This window comes from Rhinoderma darwinii, unplaced genomic scaffold, assembly GCF_050947455.1.
Source record: "Rhinoderma darwinii isolate aRhiDar2 unplaced genomic scaffold, aRhiDar2.hap1 Scaffold_2951, whole genome shotgun sequence".
NCBI classification, from domain to species: domain Eukaryota; kingdom Metazoa; phylum Chordata; class Amphibia; order Anura; family Rhinodermatidae; genus Rhinoderma; species Rhinoderma darwinii.
The window spans coordinates 14,071-32,182 of NW_027463228.1; the positions used below are offsets into that span (position 1 = coordinate 14,071).

Genomic DNA, 18,112 nt, shown 5'->3' on the forward strand with positions numbered 1-18,112 from the left:
GATTCCAAAAGTGTTTTTTGTCTTTGCTATTGTTTCTGTCTTTCTGAAGGGATCTCCCCTTTTAATCCCATTATTTCAACACCTGTTGGACAATGCATGAGTGATAATGAGCTCATTGATTAAATGCAATTAATGAATAGATTGCCACCTCTTGTTGTGTGTCGTCTGTGTTTCTGTGTTTCCGGCATTTCACATTGGAACACCTCATTCACCTTCCTTGTCTTCTCTCCGCCCTCCCTTTTAGGTAAGTTAAAGAGCTGCACCTGAGCCAGCCACTGATTGATTGATTGATTGATTGATTGATTGATTGATTGATTGATTGATTGATTGATGCAGCACAACAGTCAAATAGTGGAGTGGAGTAGGGGAACAGCAAACAGCCAATAAAGCAGCCCGCCCGCTCGCCTGCCCGCCACAATGGACCTACCTGTGTACACTAGATGGATGTGATGGAATGTACTGTCGTCCCTACATTTCAAGAAGAAGTAAGAATTGCAGTTGCAACAAAGCCTTGCTTGCCTACAAAGAGAGCAGCAATTTGGATTTGTTACTATGTTACCTAGAAGAATAACAAACTGTGCAAGGATGGAGGTTGTAGGAGCAAGGAGAAGTTGTCTGTAAAGTTGGTGGATGCCTATTTTCCATTTTGCAGTCCCTTGTCTCCCTCTTGTGGCCTCCTGGAGGCAACTAGCTGTGCAAAAAAAAGACAGCCTGGCGGCCGGCTGTTGCAGTGTTGCCCTCTCAGGCAACACTGAGTGACTGACTGAGCCTCACCGTCTTATATAAAGTTCAGACGGAACTTTGCACGTGTCATAGTGGAGCCCTCAGGATTCCAGAGCCAGCTTTCTGACATCATAATGGGGCCTCAGAGATAAAAGCCTGGGCCCAGGCAGTGTTGGTCAGTGCTGCTCAGCAGGCAGCACTGGACTGGACTGGATTACAGCTGATACAAGGTGTGAAGGAACAAGGGGTGGCTGTGGGCATGCACTTGCTGCCGCTGCCAGTGTTTATCTGCATGGCAGCAGGGCATTTGGGCGTTGCCAGGAAGGCGTTTTTATGTAGATTCCTCCTCTTTCAGCACTGCATTGTGGTGCAAGCAAAAGAAGCAAATCCTGTCTGGCTTCCTCTCCGGCCTTTATTCACCTCCCGTGTAGCTGTGAGTGTGTGAGCCTGCAGGGCCCCATGGAATTGCCTAGAAGTAGGCTGAATCGCTGCAAGGGCTGAACAGCAGTATCGGGCAGGCTCGGGCAACGCGCGGCCCGTTCGGGTTATCGCTTCTCGGCCTTTTGGCTAAGATCAAGTGTAGTATCTGTTCTTATCAGTTTAATATCTGATACGTCCCCTATCTGGGGACCATATATTAAATGGATTTTTAGAACAGGGAGATGGAAATAGAGCTTGCTCTGTCCACTCCACGCATTGACCTGGTATTGCAGTATTTCCAGGACCGATGCACCCTTTCCTTATGTGTTGACTAAAAGCAGATTCCAAAAGTGTTTTTTGTCTTTGCTATTGTTTCTGTCTTTCTGAAGGGATCTCCCCTTTTAATCCCATTATTTCAACACCTGTTGGACAATGCATGAGTGATAATGAGCTCATTGATTAAATGCAATTAATGAATAGATTGCCACCTCTTGTTGTGTGTCGTCTGTGTTTCTGTGTTTCCGGCATTTCACATTGGAACACCTCATTCACCTTCCTTGTCTTCTCTCCGCCCTCCCTTTTAGGTAAGTTAAAGAGCTGCACCTGAGCCAGCCACTGATTGATTGATTGATTGATTGATTGATTGATTGATTGATTGATTGATTGATGCAGCACAACAGTCAAATAGTGGAGTGGAGTAGGGGAACAGCAAACAGCCAATAAAGCAGCCCGCCCGCTCGCCTGCCCGCCACAATGGACCTACCTGTGTACACTAGATGGATGTGATGGAATGTACTGTCGTCCCTACATTTCAAGAAGAAGTAAGAATTGCAGTTGCAACAAAGCCTTGCTTGCCTACAAAGAGAGCAGCAATTTGGATTTGTTACTATGTTACCTAGAAGAATAACAAACTGTGCAAGGATGGAGGTTGTAGGAGCAAGGAGAAGTTGTCTGTAAAGTTGGTGGATGCCTATTTTCCATTTTGCAGTCCCTTGTCTCCCTCTTGTGGCCTCCTGGAGGCAACTAGCTGTGCAAAAAAAAGACAGCCTGGCGGCCGGCTGTTGCAGTGTTGCCCTCTCAGGCAACACTGAGTGACTGACTGAGCCTCACCGTCTTATATAAAGTTCAGACGGAACTTTGCACGTGTCATAGTGGAGCCCTCAGGATTCCAGAGCCAGCTTTCTGACATCATAATGGGGCCTCAGAGATAAAAGCCTGGGCCCAGGCAGTGTTGGTCAGTGCTGCTCAGCAGGCAGCACTGGACTGGACTGGATTACAGCTGATACAAGGTGTGAAGGAACAAGGGGTGGCTGTGGGCATGCACTTGCTGCCGCTGCCAGTGTTTATCTGCATGGCAGCAGGGCATTTGGGCGTTGCCAGGAAGGCGTTTTTATGTAGATTCCTCCTCTTTGAGCACTGCATTGTGGTGCAAGCAAAAGAAGCAAATCCTGTCTGGCTTCCTCTCCGGCCTTTATTCACCTCCCGTGTAGCTGTGAGTGTGTGAGCCTGCAGGGCCCCATGGAATTGCCTAGAAGTAGGCTGAATCGCTGCAAGGGCTGAACAGCAGTATCGGGCAGGCTCGGGCAACGCGCGGCCCGTTCGGGTTATCGCTTCTCGGCCTTTTGGCTAAGATCAAGTGTAGTATCTGTTCTTATCAGTTTAATATCTGATACGTCCCCTATCTGGGGACCATATATTAAATGGATTTTTAGAACAGGGAGATGGAAATAGAGCTTGCTCTGTCCACTCCACGCATTGACCTGGTATTGCAGTATTTCCAGGACCGGTGCACCCTTTCCTTATGTGTTGACTAAAAGCAGATTCCAAAAGTGTTTTTTGTCTTTGCTATTGTTTCTGTCTTTCTGAAGGGATCTCCCCTTTTAATCCCATTATTTCAACACCTGTTGGACAATGCATGAGTGATAATGAGCTCATTGATTAAATGCAATTAATGAATAGATTGCCACCTCTTGTTGTGTGTCGTCTGTGTTTCTGTGTTTCCGGCATTTCACATTGGAACACCTCATTCACCTTCCTTGTCTTCTCTCCGCCCTCCCTTTTAGGTAAGTTAAAGAGCTGCACCTGAGCCAGCCACTGATTGATTGATTGATTGATTGATTGATTGATTGATTGATTGATTGATTGATGCAGCACAACAGTCAAATAGTGGAGTGGAGTAGGGGAACAGCAAACAGCCAATAAAGCAGCCCGCCCGCTCGCCTGCCCGCCACAATGGACCTACCTGTGTACACTAGATGGATGTGATGGAATGTACTGTCGTCCCTACATTTCAAGAAGAAGTAAGAATTGCAGTTGCAACAAAGCCTTGCTTGCCTACAAAGAGAGCAGCAATTTGGATTTGTTACTATGTTACCTAGAAGAATAACAAACTGTGCAAGGATGGAGGTTGTAGGAGCAAGGAGAAGTTGTCTGTAAAGTTGGTGGATGCCTATTTTCCATTTTGCAGTCCCTTGTCTCCCTCTTGTGGCCTCCTGGAGGCAACTAGCTGTGCAAAAAAAAGACAGCCTGGCGGCCGGCTGTTGCAGTGTTGCCCTCTCAGGCAACACTGAGTGACTGACTGAGCCTCACCGTCTTATATAAAGTTCAGACGGAACTTTGCACGTGTCATAGTGGAGCCCTCAGGATTCCAGAGCCAGCTTTCTGACATCATAATGGGGCCTCAGAGATAAAAGCCTGGGCCCAGGCAGTGTTGGTCAGTGCTGCTCAGCAGGCAGCACTGGACTGGACTGGATTACAGCTGATACAAGGTGTGAAGGAACAAGGGGTGGCTGTGGGCATGCACTTGCTGCCGCTGCCAGTGTTTATCTGCATGGCAGCAGGGCATTTGGGCGTTGCCAGGAAGGCGTTTTTATGTAGATTCCTCCTCTTTCAGCACTGCATTGTGGTGCAAGCAAAAGAAGCAAATCCTGTCTGGCTTCCTCTCCGGCCTTTATTCACCTCCCGTGTAGCTGTGAGTGTGTGAGCCTGCAGGGCCCCATGGAATTGCCTAGAAGTAGGCTGAATCGCTGCAAGGGCTGAACAGCAGTATCGGGCAGGCTCGGGCAACGCGCGGCCCGTTCGGGTTATCGCTTCTCGGCCTTTTGGCTAAGATCAAGTGTAGTATCTGTTCTTATCAGTTTAATATCTGATACGTCCCCTATCTGGGGACCATATATTAAATGGATTTTTAGAACAGGGAGATGGAAATAGAGCTTGCTCTGTCCACTCCACGCATTGACCTGGTATTGCAGTATTTCCAGGACCGGTGCACCCTTTCCTTATGTGTTGACTAAAAGCAGATTCCAAAAGTGTTTTTTGTCTTTGCTATTGTTTCTGTCTTTCTGAAGGGATCTCCCCTTTTAATCCCATTATTTCAACACCTGTTGGACAATGCATGAGTGATAATGAGCTCATTGATTAAATGCAATTAATGAATAGATTGCCACCTCTTGTTGTGTGTCGTCTGTGTTTCTGTGTTTCCGGCATTTCACATTGGAACACCTCATTCACCTTCCTTGTCTTCTCTCCGCCCTCCCTTTTAGGTAAGTTAAAGAGCTGCACCTGAGCCAGCCACTGATTGATTGATTGATTGATTGATTGATTGATTGATTGATTGATTGATTGATTGATTGATGCAGCACAACAGTCAAATAGTGGAGTGGAGTAGGGGAACAGCAAACAGCCAATAAAGCAGCCCGCCCGCTCGCCTGCCCGCCACAATGGACCTACCTGTGTACACTAGATGGATGTGATGGAATGTACTGTCGTCCCTACATTTCAAGAAGAAGTAAGAATTGCAGTTGCAACAAAGCCTTGCTTGCCTACAAAGAGAGCAGCAATTTGGATTTGTTACTATGTTACCTAGAAGAATAACAAACTGTGCAAGGATGGAGGTTGTAGGAGCAAGGAGAAGTTGTCTGTAAAGTTGGTGGATGCCTATTTTCCATTTTGCAGTCCCTTGTCTCCCTCTTGTGGCCTCCTGGAGGCAACTAGCTGTGCAAAAAAAAGACAGCCTGGCGGCCGGCTGTTGCAGTGTTGCCCTCTCAGGCAACACTGAGTGACTGACTGAGCCTCACCGTCTTATATAAAGTTCAGACGGAACTTTGCACGTGTCATAGTGGAGCCCTCAGGATTCCAGAGCCAGCTTTCTGACATCATAATGGGGCCTCAGAGATAAAAGCCTGGGCCCAGGCAGTGTTGGTCAGTGCTGCTCAGCAGGCAGCACTGGACTGGACTGGATTACAGCTGATACAAGGTGTGAAGGAACAAGGGGTGGCTGTGGGCATGCACTTGCTGCCGCTGCCAGTGTTTATCTGCATGGCAGCAGGGCATTTGGGCGTTGCCAGGAAGGCGTTTTTATGTAGATTCCTCCTCTTTCAGCACTGCATTGTGGTGCAAGCAAAAGAAGCAAATCCTGTCTGGCTTCCTCTCCGGCCTTTATTCACCTCCCGTGTAGCTGTGAGTGTGTGAGCCTGCAGGGCCCCATGGAATTGCCTAGAAGTAGGCTGAATCGCTGCAAGGGCTGAACAGCAGTATCGGGCAGGCTCGGGCAACGCGCGGCCCGTTCGGGTTATCGCTTCTCTGCCTTTTGGCTAAGATCAAGTGTAGTATCTGTTCTTATCAGTTTAATATCTGATACGTCCCCTATCTGGGGACCATATATTAAATGGATTTTTAGAACAGGGAGATGGAAATAGAGCTTGCTCTGTCCACTCCACGCATTGACCTGGTATTGCAGTATTTCCAGGACCGGTGCACCCTTTCCTTATGTGTTGACTAAAAGCAGATTCCAAAAGTGTTTTTTGTCTTTGCTATTGTTTCTGTCTTTCTGAAGGGATCTCCCCTTTTAATCCCATTATTTCAACACCTGTTGGACAATGCATGAGTGATAATGAGCTCATTGATTAAATGCAATTAATGAATAGATTGCCACCTCTTGTTGTGTGTCGTCTGTGTTTCTGTGTTTCCGGCATTTCACATTGGAACACCTCATTCACCTTCCTTGTCTTCTCTCCGCCCTCCCTTTTAGGTAAGTTAAAGAGCTGCACCTGAGCCAGCCACTGATTGATTGATTGATTGATTGATTGATTGATTGATTGATTGATGCAGCACAACAGTCAAATAGTGGAGTGGAGTAGGGGAACAGCAAACAGCCAATAAAGCAGCCCGCCCGCTCGCCTGCCCGCCACAATGGACCTACCTGTGTACACTAGATGGATGTGATGGAATGTACTGTCGTCCCTACATTTCAAGAAGAAGTAAGAATTGCAGTTGCAACAAAGCCTTGCTTGCCTACAAAGAGAGCAGCAATTTGGATTTGTTACTATGTTACCTAGAAGAATAACAAACTGTGCAAGGATGGAGGTTGTAGGAGCAAGGAGAAGTTGTCTGTAAAGTTGGTGGATGCCTATTTTCCATTTTGCAGTCCCTTGTCTCCCTCTTGTGGCCTCCTGGAGGCAACTAGCTGTGCAAAAAAAAGACAGCCTGGCGGCCGGCTGTTGCAGTGTTGCCCTCTCAGGCAACACTGAGTGACTGACTGAGCCTCACCGTCTTATATAAAGTTCAGACGGAACTTTGCACGTGTCATAGTGGAGCCCTCAGGATTCCAGAGCCAGCTTTCTGACATCATAATGGGGCCTCAGAGATAAAAGCCTGGGCCCAGGCAGTGTTGGTCAGTGCTGCTCAGCAGGCAGCACTGGACTGGACTGGATTACAGCTGATACAAGGTGTGAAGGAACAAGGGGTGGCTGTGGGCATGCACTTGCTGCCGCTGCCAGTGTTTATCTGCATGGCAGCAGGGCATTTGGGCGTTGCCAGGAAGGCGTTTTTATGTAGATTCCTCCTCTTTCAGCACTGCATTGTGGTGCAAGCAAAAGAAGCAAATCCTGTCTGGCTTCCTCTCCGGCCTTTATTCACCTCCCGTGTAGCTGTGAGTGTGTGAGCCTGCAGGGCCCCATGGAATTGCCTAGAAGTAGGCTGAATCGCTGCAAGGGCTGAACAGCAGTATCGGGCAGGCTCTGGCAACGCGCGGCCCGTTCGGGTTATCGCTTCTCGGCCTTTTGGCTAAGATCAAGTGTAGTATCTGTTCTTATCAGTTTAATATCTGATACGTCCCCTATCTGGGGACCATATATTAAATGGATTTTTAGAACAGGGAGATGGAAATAGAGCTTGCTCTGTCCACTCCACGCATTGACCTGGTATTGCAGTATTTCCAGGACCGGTGCACCCTTTCCTTATGTGTTGACTAAAAGCAGATTCCAAAAGTGTTTTTTGTCTTTGCTATTGTTTCTGTCTTTCTGAAGGGATCTCCCCTTTTAATCCCATTATTTCAACACCTGTTGGACAATGCATGAGTGATAATGAGCTCATTGATTAAATGCAATTAATGAATAGATTGCCACCTCTTGTTGTGTGTCGTCTGTGTTTCTGTGTTTCCGGCATTTCACATTGGAACACCTCATTCACCTTCCTTGTCTTCTCTCCGCCCTCCCTTTTAGGTAAGTTAAAGAGCTGCACCTGAGCCAGCCACTGATTGATTGATTGATTGATTGATTGATTGATTGATTGATTGATTGATTGATGCAGCACAACAGTCAAATAGTGGAGTGGAGTAGGGGAACAGCAAACAGCCAATAAAGCAGCCCGCCCGCTCGCCTGCCCGCCACAATGGACCTACCTGTGTACACTAGATGGATGTGATGGAATGTACTGTCGTCCCTACATTTCAAGAAGAAGTAAGAATTGCAGTTGCAACAAAGCCTTGCTTGCCTACAAAGAGAGCAGCAATTTGGATTTGTTACTATGTTACCTAGAAGAATAACAAACTGTGCAAGGATGGAGGTTGTAGGAGCAAGGAGAAGTTGTCTGTAAAGTTGGTGGATGCCTATTTTCCATTTTGCAGTCCCTTGTCTCCCTCTTGTGGCCTCCTGGAGGCAACTAGCTGTGCAAAAAAAAGACAGCCTGGCGGCCGGCTGTTGCAGTGTTGCCCTCTCAGGCAACACTGAGTGACTGACTGAGCCTCACCGTCTTATATAAAGTTCAGACGGAACTTTGCACGTGTCATAGTGGAGCCCTCAGGATTCCAGAGCCAGCTTTCTGACATCATAATGGGGCCTCAGAGATAAAAGCCTGGGCCCAGGCAGTGTTGGTCAGTGCTGCTCAGCAGGCAGCACTGGACTGGACTGGATTACAGCTGATACAAGGTGTGAAGGAACAAGGGGTGGCTGTGGGCATGCACTTGCTGCCGCTGCCAGTGTTTATCTGCATGGCAGCAGGGCATTTGGGCGTTGCCAGGAAGGCGTTTTTATGTAGATTCCTCCTCTTTCAGCACTGCATTGTGGTGCAAGCAAAAGAAGCAAATCCTGTCTGGCTTCCTCTCCGGCCTTTATTCACCTCCCGTGTAGCTGTGAGTGTGTGAGCCTGCAGGGCCCCATGGAATTGCCTAGAAGTAGGCTGAATCGCTGCAAGGGCTGAACAGCAGTATCGGGCAGGCTCGGGCAACGCGCGGCCCGTTCGGGTTATCGCTTCTCGGCCTTTTGGCTAAGATCAAGTGTAGTATCTGTTCTTATCAGTTTAATATCTGATACGTCCCCTATCTGGGGACCATATATTAAATGGATTTTTAGAACAGGGAGATGGAAATAGAGCTTGCTCTGTCCACTCCACGCATTGACCTGGTATTGCAGTATTTCCAGGACCGGTGCACCCTTTCCTTATGTGTTGACTAAAAGCAGATTCCAAAAGTGTTTTTTGTCTTTGCTATTGTTTCTGTCTTTCTGAAGGGATCTCCCCTTTTAATCCCATTATTTCAACACCTGTTGGACAATGCATGAGTGATAATGAGCTCATTGATTAAATGCAATTAATGAATAGATTGCCACCTCTTGTTGTGTGTCGTCTGTGTTTCTGTGTTTCCGGCATTTCACATTGGAACACCTCATTCACCTTCCTTGTCTTCTCTCCGCCCTCCCTTTTAGGTAAGTTAAAGAGCTGCACCTGAGCCAGCCACTGATTGATTGATTGATTGATTGATTGATTGATTGATTGATTGATTGATTGATTGATTGATTGATGCAGCACAACAGTCAAATAGTGGAGTGGAGTAGGGGAACAGCAAACAGCCAATAAAGCAGCCCGCCCGCTCGCCTGCCCGCCACAATGGACCTACCTGTGTACACTAGATGGATGTGATGGAATGTACTGTCGTCCCTACATTTCAAGAAGAAGTAAGAATTGCAGTTGCAACAAAGCCTTGCTTGCCTACAAAGAGAGCAGCAATTTGGATTTGTTACTATGTTACCTAGAAGAATAACAAACTGTGCAAGGATGGAGGTTGTAGGAGCAAGGAGAAGTTGTCTGTAAAGTTGGTGGATGCCTATTTTCCATTTTGCAGTCCCTTGTCTCCCTCTTGTGGCCTCCTGGAGGCAACTAGCTGTGCAAAAAAAAGACAGCCTGGCGGCCGGCTGTTGCAGTGTTGCCCTCTCAGGCAACACTGAGTGACTGACTGAGCCTCACCGTCTTATATAAAGTTCAGACGGAACTTTGCACGTGTCATAGTGGAGCCCTCAGGATTCCAGAGCCAGCTTTCTGACATCATAATGGGGCCTCAGAGATAAAAGCCTGGGCCCAGGCAGTGTTGGTCAGTGCTGCTCAGCAGGCAGCACTGGACTGGACTGGATTACAGCTGATACAAGGTGTGAAGGAACAAGGGGTGGCTGTGGGCATGCACTTGCTGCCGCTGCCAGTGTTTATCTGCATGGCAGCAGGGCATTTGGGCGTTGCCAGGAAGGCGTTTTTATGTAGATTCCTCCTCTTTCAGCACTGCATTGTGGTGCAAGCAAAAGAAGCAAATCCTGTCTGGCTTCCTCTCCGGCCTTTATTCACCTCCCGTGTAGCTGTGAGTGTGTGAGCCTGCAGGGCCCCATGGAATTGCCTAGAAGTAGGCTGAATCGCTGCAAGGGCTGAACAGCAGTATCGGGCAGGCTCGGGCAACGCGCGGCCCGTTCGGGTTATCGCTTCTCGGCCTTTTGGCTAAGATCAAGTGTAGTATCTGTTCTTATCAGTTTAATATCTGATACGTCCCCTATCTGGGGACCATATATTAAATGGATTTTTAGAACAGGGAGATGGAAATAGAGCTTGCTCTGTCCACTCCACGCATTGACCTGGTATTGCAGTATTTCCAGGACCGGTGCACCCTTTCCTTATGTGTTGACTAAAAGCAGATTCCAAAAGTGTTTTTTGTCTTTGCTATTGTTTCTGTCTTTCTGAAGGGATCTCCCCTTTTAATCTATTTCAACACCTGTTGGACAATGCATGAGTGATAATGAGCTCATTGATTAAATGCAATTAATGAATAGATTGCCACCTCTTGTTGTGTGTCGTCTGTGTTTCTGTGTTTCCGGCATTTCACATTGGAACACCTCATTCACCTTCCTTGTCTTCTCTCCGCCCTCCCTTTTAGGTAAGTTAAAGAGCTGCACCTGAGCCAGCCACTGATTGATTGATTGATTGATTGATTGATTGATTGATTGATTGATTGATGCAGCACAACAGTCAAATAGTGGAGTGGAGTAGGGGAACAGCAAACAGCCAATAAAGCAGCCCGCCCGCTCGCCTGCCCGCCACAATGGACCTACCTGTGTACACTAGATGGATGTGATGGAATGTACTGTCGTCCCTACATTTCAAGAAGAAGTAAGAATTGCAGTTGCAACAAAGCCTTGCTTGCCTACAAAGAGAGCAGCAATTTGGATTTGTTACTATGTTACCTAGAAGAATAACAAACTGTGCAAGGATGGAGGTTGTAGGAGCAAGGAGAAGTTGTCTGTAAAGTTGGTGGATGCCTATTTTCCATTTTGCAGTCCCTTGTCTCCCTCTTGTGGCCTCCTGGAGGCAACTAGCTGTGCAAAAAAAAGACAGCCTGGCGGCCGGCTGTTGCAGTGTTGCCCTCTCAGGCAACACTGAGTGACTGACTGAGCCTCACCGTCTTATATAAAGTTCAGACGGAACTTTGCACGTGTCATAGTGGAGCCCTCAGGATTCCAGAGCCAGCTTTCTGACATCATAATGGGGCCTCAGAGATAAAAGCCTGGGCCCAGGCAGTGTTGGTCAGTGCTGCTCAGCAGGCAGCACTGGACTGGACTGGATTACAGCTGATACAAGGTGTGAAGGAACAAGGGGTGGCTGTGGGCATGCACTTGCTGCCGCTGCCAGTGTTTATCTGCATGGCAGCAGGGCATTTGGGCGTTGCCAGGAAGGCGTTTTTATGTAGATTCCTCCTCTTTCAGCACTGCATTGTGGTGCAAGCAAAAGAAGCAAATCCTGTCTGGCTTCCTCTCCGGCCTTTATTCACCTCCCGTGTAGCTGTGAGTGTGTGAGCCTGCAGAGCCCCATGGAATTGCCTAGAAGTAGGCTGAATCGCTGCAAGGGCTGAACAGCAGTATCGGGCAGGCTCGGGCAACGCGCGGCCCGTTCGGGTTATCGCTTCTCGGCCTTTTGGCTAAGATCAAGTGTAGTATCTGTTCTTATCAGTTTAATATCTGATACGTCCCCTATCTGGGGACCATATATTAAATGGATTTTTAGAACAGGGAGATGGAAATAGAGCTTGCTCTGTCCACTCCACGCATTGACCTGGTATTGCAGTATTTCCAGGACCGGTGCACCCTTTCCTTATGTGTTGACTAAAAGCAGATTCCAAAAGTGTTTTTTGTCTTTGCTATTGTTTCTGTCTTTCTGAAGGGATCTCCCCTTTTAATCCCATTATTTCAACACCTGTTGGACAATGCATGAGTGATAATGAGCTCATTGATTAAATGCAATTAATGAATAGATTGCCACCTCTTGTTGTGTGTCGTCTGTGTTTCTGTGTTTCCGGCATTTCACATTGGAACACCTCATTCACCTTCCTTGTCTTCTCTCCGCCCTCCCTTTTAGGTAAGTTAAAGAGCTGCACCTGAGCCAGCCACTGATTGATTGATTGATTGATTGATTGATTGATTGATTGATTGATTGATTGATTGATGCAGCACAACAGTCAAATAGTGGAGTGGAGTAGGGGAACAGCAAACAGCCAATAAAGCAGCCCGCCCGCTCGCCTGCCCGCCACAATGGACCTACCTGTGTACACTAGATGGATGTGATGGAATGTACTGTCGTCCCTACATTTCAAGAAGAAGTAAGAATTGCAGTTGCAACAAAGCCTTGCTTGCCTACAAAGAGAGCAGCAATTTGGATTTGTTACTATGTTACCTAGAAGAATAACAAACTGTGCAAGGATGGATGTTGTAGGAGCAAGGAGAAGTTGTCTGTAAAGTTGGTGGATGCCTATTTTCCATTTTGCAGTCCCTTGTCTCCCTCTTGTGGCCTCCTGGAGGCAACTAGCTGTGCAAAAAAAAGACAGCCTGGCGGCCGGCTGTTGCAGTGTTGCCCTCTCAGGCAACACTGAGTGACTGACTGAGCCTCACCGTCTTATATAAAGTTCAGACGGAACTTTGCACGTGTCATAGTGGAGCCCTCAGGATTCCAGAGCCAGCTTTCTGACATCATAATGGGGCCTCAGAGATAAAAGCCTGGGCCCAGGCAGTGTTGGTCAGTGCTGCTCAGCAGGCAGCACTGGACTGGACTGGATTACAGCTGATACAAGGTGTGAAGGAACAAGGGGTGGCTGTGGGCATGCACTTGCTGCCGCTGCCAGTGTTTATCTGCATGGCAGCAGGGCATTTGGGCGTTGCCAGGAAGGCGTTTTTATGTAGATTCCTCCTCTTTCAGCACTGCATTGTGGTGCAAGCAAAAGAAGCAAATCCTGTCTGGCTTCCTCTCCGGCCTTTATTCACCTCCCGTGTAGCTGTGAGTGTGTGAGCCTGCAGGGCCCCATGGAATTGCCTAGAAGTAGGCTGAATCGCTGCAAGGGCTGAACAGCAGTATCGGGCAGGCTCGGGCAACGCGCGGCCCGTTCGGGTTATCGCTTCTCGGCCTTTTGGCTAAGATCAAGTGTAGTATCTGTTCTTATCAGTTTAATATCTGATACGTCCCCTATCTGGGGACCATATATTAAATGGATTTTTAGAACAGGGAGATGGAAATAGAGCTTGCTCTGTCCACTCCACGCATTGACCTGGTATTGCAGTATTTCCAGGACCGGTGCACCCTTTCCTTATGTGTTGACTAAAAGCAGATTCCAAAAGTGTTTTTTGTCTTTGCTATTGTTTCTGTCTTTCTGAAGGGATCTCCCCTTTTAATCCCATTATTTCAACACCTGTTGGACAATGCATGAGTGATAATGAGCTCATTGATTAAATGCAATTAATGAATAGATTGCCACCTCTTGTTGTGTGTCGTCTGTGTTTCTGTGTTTCCGGCATTTCACATTGGAACACCTCATTCACCTTCCTTGTCTTCTCTCCGCCCTCCCTTTTAGGTAAGTTAAAGAGCTGCACCTGAGCCAGCCACTGATTGATTGATTGATTGATTGATTGATTGATTGATTGATTGATGCAGCACAACAGTCAAATAGTGGAGTGGAGTAGGGGAACAGCAAACAGCCAATAAAGCAGCCCGCCCGCTCGCCTGCCCGCCACAATGGACCTACCTGTGTACACTAGATGGATGTGATGGAATGTACTGTCGTCCCTACATTTCAAGAAGAAGTAAGAATTGCAGTTGCAACAAAGCCTTGCTTGCCTACAAAGAGAGCAGCAATTTGGATTTGTTACTATGTTACCTAGAAGAATAACAAACTGTGCAAGGATGGAGGTTGTAGGAGCAAGGAGAAGTTGTCTGTAAAGTTGGTGGATGCCTATTTTCCATTTTGCAGTCCCTTGTCTCCCTCTTGTGGCCTCCTGGAGGCAACTAGCTGTGCAAAAAAAAGACAGCCTGGCGGCCGGCTGTTGCAGTGTTGCCCTCTCAGGCAACACTGAGTGACTGACTGAGCCTCACCGTCTTATATAAAGTTCAGACGGAACTTTGCACGTGTCATAGTGGAGCCCTCAGGATTCCAGAGCCAGCTTTCTGACATCATAATGGGGCCTCAGAGATAAAAGCCTGGGCCCAGGCAGTGTTGGTCAGTGCTGCTCAGCAGGCAGCACTGGACTGGACTGGATTACAGCTGATACAAGGTGTGAAGGAACAAGGGGTGGCTGTGGGCATGCACTTGCTGCCGCTGCCAGTGTTTATCTGCATGGCAGCAGGGCATTTGGGCGTTGCCAGGAAGGCGTTTTTATGTAGATTCCTCCTCTTTCAGCACTGCATTGTGGTGCAAGCAAAAGAAGCAAATCCTGTCTGGCTTCCTCTCCGGCCTTTATTCACCTCCCGTGTAGCTGTGAGTGTGTGAGCCTGCAGGGCCCCATGGAATTGCCTAGAAGTAGGCTGAATCGCTGCAAGGGCTGAACAGCAGTATCGGGCAGGCTCGGGCAACGCGCGGCCCGTTCGGGTTATCGCTTCTCGGCCTTTTGGCTAAGATCAAGTGTAGTATCTGTTCTTATCAGTTTAATATCTGATACGTCCCCTATCTGGGGACCATATATTAAATGGATTTTTAGAACAGGGAGATGGAAATAGAGCTTGCTCTGTCCACTCCACGCATTGACCTGGTATTGCAGTATTTCCAGGACCGGTGCACCCTTTCCTTATGTGTTGACTAAAAGCAGATTCCAAAAGTGTTTTTTGTCTTTGCTATTGTTTCTGTCTTTCTGAAGGGATCTCCCCTTTTAATCCCATTATTTCAACACCTGTTGGACAATGCATGAGTGATAATGAGCTCATTGATTAAATGCAATTAATGAATAGATTGCCACCTCTTGTTGTGTGTCGTCTGTGTTTCTGTGTTTCCGGCATTTCACATTGGAACACCTCATTCACCTTCCTTGTCTTCTCTCCGCCCTCCCTTTTAGGTAAGTTAAAGAGCTGCACCTGAGCCAGCCACTGATTGATTGATTGATTGATTGATTGATTGATTGATTGATTGATTGATTGATTGATGCAGCACAACAGTCAAATAGTGGAGTGGAGTAGGGGAACAGCAAACAGCCAATAAAGCAGCCCGCCCGCTCGCCTGCCCGCCACAATGGACCTACCTGTGTACACTAGATGGATGTGATGGAATGTACTGTCGTCCCTACATTTCAAGAAGAAGTAAGAATTGCAGTTGCAACAAAGCCTTGCTTGCCTACAAAGAGAGCAGCAATTTGGATTTGTTACTATGTTACCTAGAAGAATAACAAACTGTGCAAGGATGGAGGTTGTAGGAGCAAGGAGAAGTTGTCTGTAAAGTTGGTGGATGCCTATTTTCCATTTTGCAGTCCCTTGTCTCCCTCTTGTGGCCTCCTGGAGGCAACTAGCTGTGCAAAAAAAAGACAGCCTGGCGGCCGGCTGTTGCAGTGTTGCCCTCTCAGGCAACACTGAGTGACTGACTGAGCCTCACCGTCTTATATAAAGTTCAGACGGAACTTTGCACGTGTCATAGTGGAGCCCTCAGGATTCCAGAGCCAGCTTTCTGACATCATAATGGGGCCTCAGAGATAAAAGCCTGGGCCCAGGCAGTGTTGGTCAGTGCTGCTCAGCAGGCAGCACTGGACTGGACTGGATTACAGCTGATACAAGGTGTGAAGGAACAAGGGGTGGCTGTGGGCATGCACTTGCTGCCGCTGCCAGTGTTTATCTGCATGGCAGCAGGGCATTTGGGCGTTGCCAGGAAGGCGTTTTTATGTAGATTCCTCCTCTTTCAGCACTGCATTGTGGTGCAAGCAAAAGAAGCAAATCCTGTCTGGCTTCCTCTCCGGCCTTTATTCACCTCCCGTGTAGCTGTGAGTGTGTGAGCCTGCAGGGCCCCATGGAATTGCCTAGAAGTAGGCTGAATCGCTGCAAGGGCTGAACAGCAGTATCGGGCAGGCTCGGGCAACGCGCGGCCCGTTCGGGTTATCGCTTCTCTGCCTTTTGGCTAAGATCAAGTGTAGTATCTGTTCTTATCAGTTTAATATCTGATACGTCCCCTATCTGGGGACCATATATTAAATGGATTTTTAGAACAGGGAGATGGAAATAGAGCTTGCTCTGTCCACTCCACGCATTGACCTGGTATTGCAGTATTTCCAGGACCGGTGCACCCTTTCCTTATGTGTTGACTAAAAGCAGATTCCAAAAGTGTTTTTTGTCTTTGCTATTGTTTCTGTCTTTCTGAAGGGATCTCCCCTTTTAATCCCATTATTTCAACACCTGTTGGACAATGCATGAGTGATAATGAGCTCATTGATTAAATGCAATTAATGAATAGATTGCCACCTCTTGTTGTGTGTCGTCTGTGTTTCTGTGTTTCCGGCATTTCACATTGGAACACCTCATTCACCTTCCTTGTCTTCTCTCCGCCCTCCCTTTTAGGTAAGTTAAAGAGCTGCACCTGAGCCAGCCACTGATTGATTGATTGATTGATTGATTGATTGATTGATTGATTGATTGATTGATGCAGCACAACAGTCAAATAGTGGAGTGGAGTAGGGGAACAGCAAACAGCCAATAAAGCAGCCCGCCCGCTCGCCTGCCCGCCACAATGGACCTACCTGTGTACACTAGATGGATGTGATGGAATGTACTGTCGTCCCTACATTTCAAGAAGAAGTAAGAATTGCAGTTGCAACAAAGCCTTGCTTGCCTACAAAGAGAGCAGCAATTTGGATTTGTTACTATGTTACCTAGAAGAATAACAAACTGTGCAAGGATGGAGGTTGTAGGAGCAAGGAGAAGTTGTCTGTAAAGTTGGTGGATGCCTATTTTCCATTTTGCAGTCCCTTGTCTCCCTCTTGTGGCCTCCTGGAGGCAACTAGCTGTGCAAAAAAAAGACAGCCTGGCGGCCGGCTGTTGCAGTGTTGCCCTCTCAGGCAACACTGAGTGACTGACTGAGCCTCACCGTCTTATATAAAGTTCAAACGGAACTTTGCACGTGTCATAGTGGAGCCCTCAGGATTCCAGAGCCAGCTTTCTGACATCATAATGGGGCCTCAGAGATAAAAGCCTGGGCCCAGGCAGTGTTGGTCAGTGCTGCTCAGCAGGCAGCACTGGACTGGACTGGATTACAGCTGATACAAGGTGTGAAGGAACAAGGGGTGGCTGTGGGCATGCACTTGCTGCCGCTGCCAGTGTTTATCTGCATGGCAGCAGGGCATTTGGGCGTTGCCAGGAAGGCGTTTTTATGTAGATTCCTCCTCTTTCAGCACTGCATTGTGGTGCAAGCAAAAGAAGCAAATCCTGTCTGGCTTCCTCTCCGGCCTTTATTCACCTCCCGTGTAGCTGTGAGTGTGTGAGCCTGCAGGGCCCCATGGAATTGCCTCGAAGTAGGCTGAATCGCTGCAAGGGCTGAACAGCAGTATCGGGCAGGCTCGGGCAACGCGCGGCCCGTTCGGGTTATCGCTTCTCGGCCTTTTGGCTAAGATCAAGTGTAGTATCTGTTCTTATCAGTTTAATATCTGATACGTCCCCTATCTGGGGACCATATATTAAATGGATTTTTAGAACAGGGAGATGGAAATAGAGCTTGCTCTGTCCACTCCACGCATTGACCTGGTATTGCAGTATTTCCAGGACCGGTGCACCCTTTCCTTATGTGTTGACTAAAAGCAGATTCCAAAAGTGTTTTTTGTCTTTGCTATTGTTTCTGTCTTTCTGAAGGGATCTCCCCTTTTAATCCCATTATTTCAACACCTGTTGGACAATGCATGAGTGATAATGAGCTCATTGATTAAATGCAATTAATGAATAGATTGCCACCTCTTGTTGTGTGTCGTCTGTGTTTCTGTGTTTCCGGCATTTCACATTGGAACACCTCATTCACCTTCCTTGTCTTCTCTCCGCCCTCCCTTTTAGGTAAGTTAAAGAGCTGCACCTGAGCCAGCCACTGATTGATTGATTGATTGATTGATTGATTGATTGATTGATTGATTGATTGATTGATGCAGCACAACAGTCAAATAGTGGA

The 18,112-nt window shown here is 47.6% G+C and overlaps 12 non-coding genes across 12 annotated transcripts; all 12 read left to right on the forward strand.

The window, feature by feature from the left end:
• Positions 1-1,270: 1,270 nt before the first annotated feature.
• Positions 1,271-1,461, forward strand: LOC142703892 (U2 spliceosomal RNA). Its single transcript, XR_012867727.1, has one exon. It is a non-coding gene; the product is annotated as a U2 spliceosomal RNA (small nuclear RNA).
• Positions 1,462-2,749: 1,288 nt separating this feature from the next.
• Positions 2,750-2,940, forward strand: LOC142703881 (U2 spliceosomal RNA). Its single transcript, XR_012867717.1, has one exon. It is a non-coding gene; the product is annotated as a U2 spliceosomal RNA (small nuclear RNA).
• A 1,288-nt stretch (positions 2,941-4,228) lies between these two features.
• LOC142703882 (U2 spliceosomal RNA) lies at positions 4,229-4,419 on the forward strand. The gene has a single exon (XR_012867718.1). It is a non-coding gene; the product is annotated as a U2 spliceosomal RNA (small nuclear RNA).
• Positions 4,420-5,715: 1,296 nt separating this feature from the next.
• On the forward strand, positions 5,716-5,906 carry LOC142703893 (U2 spliceosomal RNA). The gene has a single exon (XR_012867728.1). It is a non-coding gene; the product is annotated as a U2 spliceosomal RNA (small nuclear RNA).
• A 1,280-nt stretch (positions 5,907-7,186) lies between these two features.
• Positions 7,187-7,377, forward strand: LOC142703883 (U2 spliceosomal RNA). Its single transcript, XR_012867719.1, has one exon. It is a non-coding gene; the product is annotated as a U2 spliceosomal RNA (small nuclear RNA).
• A 1,288-nt stretch (positions 7,378-8,665) lies between these two features.
• Positions 8,666-8,856, forward strand: LOC142703885 (U2 spliceosomal RNA). The gene has a single exon (XR_012867720.1). It is a non-coding gene; the product is annotated as a U2 spliceosomal RNA (small nuclear RNA).
• Positions 8,857-10,156: 1,300 nt separating this feature from the next.
• On the forward strand, positions 10,157-10,347 carry LOC142703886 (U2 spliceosomal RNA). The gene has a single exon (XR_012867721.1). It is a non-coding gene; the product is annotated as a U2 spliceosomal RNA (small nuclear RNA).
• A 1,280-nt stretch (positions 10,348-11,627) lies between these two features.
• On the forward strand, positions 11,628-11,818 carry LOC142703887 (U2 spliceosomal RNA). Its single transcript, XR_012867722.1, has one exon. It is a non-coding gene; the product is annotated as a U2 spliceosomal RNA (small nuclear RNA).
• Positions 11,819-13,110: 1,292 nt separating this feature from the next.
• On the forward strand, positions 13,111-13,301 carry LOC142703888 (U2 spliceosomal RNA). Its single transcript, XR_012867723.1, has one exon. It is a non-coding gene; the product is annotated as a U2 spliceosomal RNA (small nuclear RNA).
• Positions 13,302-14,581: 1,280 nt separating this feature from the next.
• Positions 14,582-14,772, forward strand: LOC142703890 (U2 spliceosomal RNA). The gene has a single exon (XR_012867725.1). It is a non-coding gene; the product is annotated as a U2 spliceosomal RNA (small nuclear RNA).
• Positions 14,773-16,064: 1,292 nt separating this feature from the next.
• LOC142703894 (U2 spliceosomal RNA) lies at positions 16,065-16,255 on the forward strand. The gene has a single exon (XR_012867729.1). It is a non-coding gene; the product is annotated as a U2 spliceosomal RNA (small nuclear RNA).
• A 1,288-nt stretch (positions 16,256-17,543) lies between these two features.
• Positions 17,544-17,734, forward strand: LOC142703891 (U2 spliceosomal RNA). The gene has a single exon (XR_012867726.1). It is a non-coding gene; the product is annotated as a U2 spliceosomal RNA (small nuclear RNA).
• Positions 17,735-18,112: the final 378 nt, after the last annotated feature.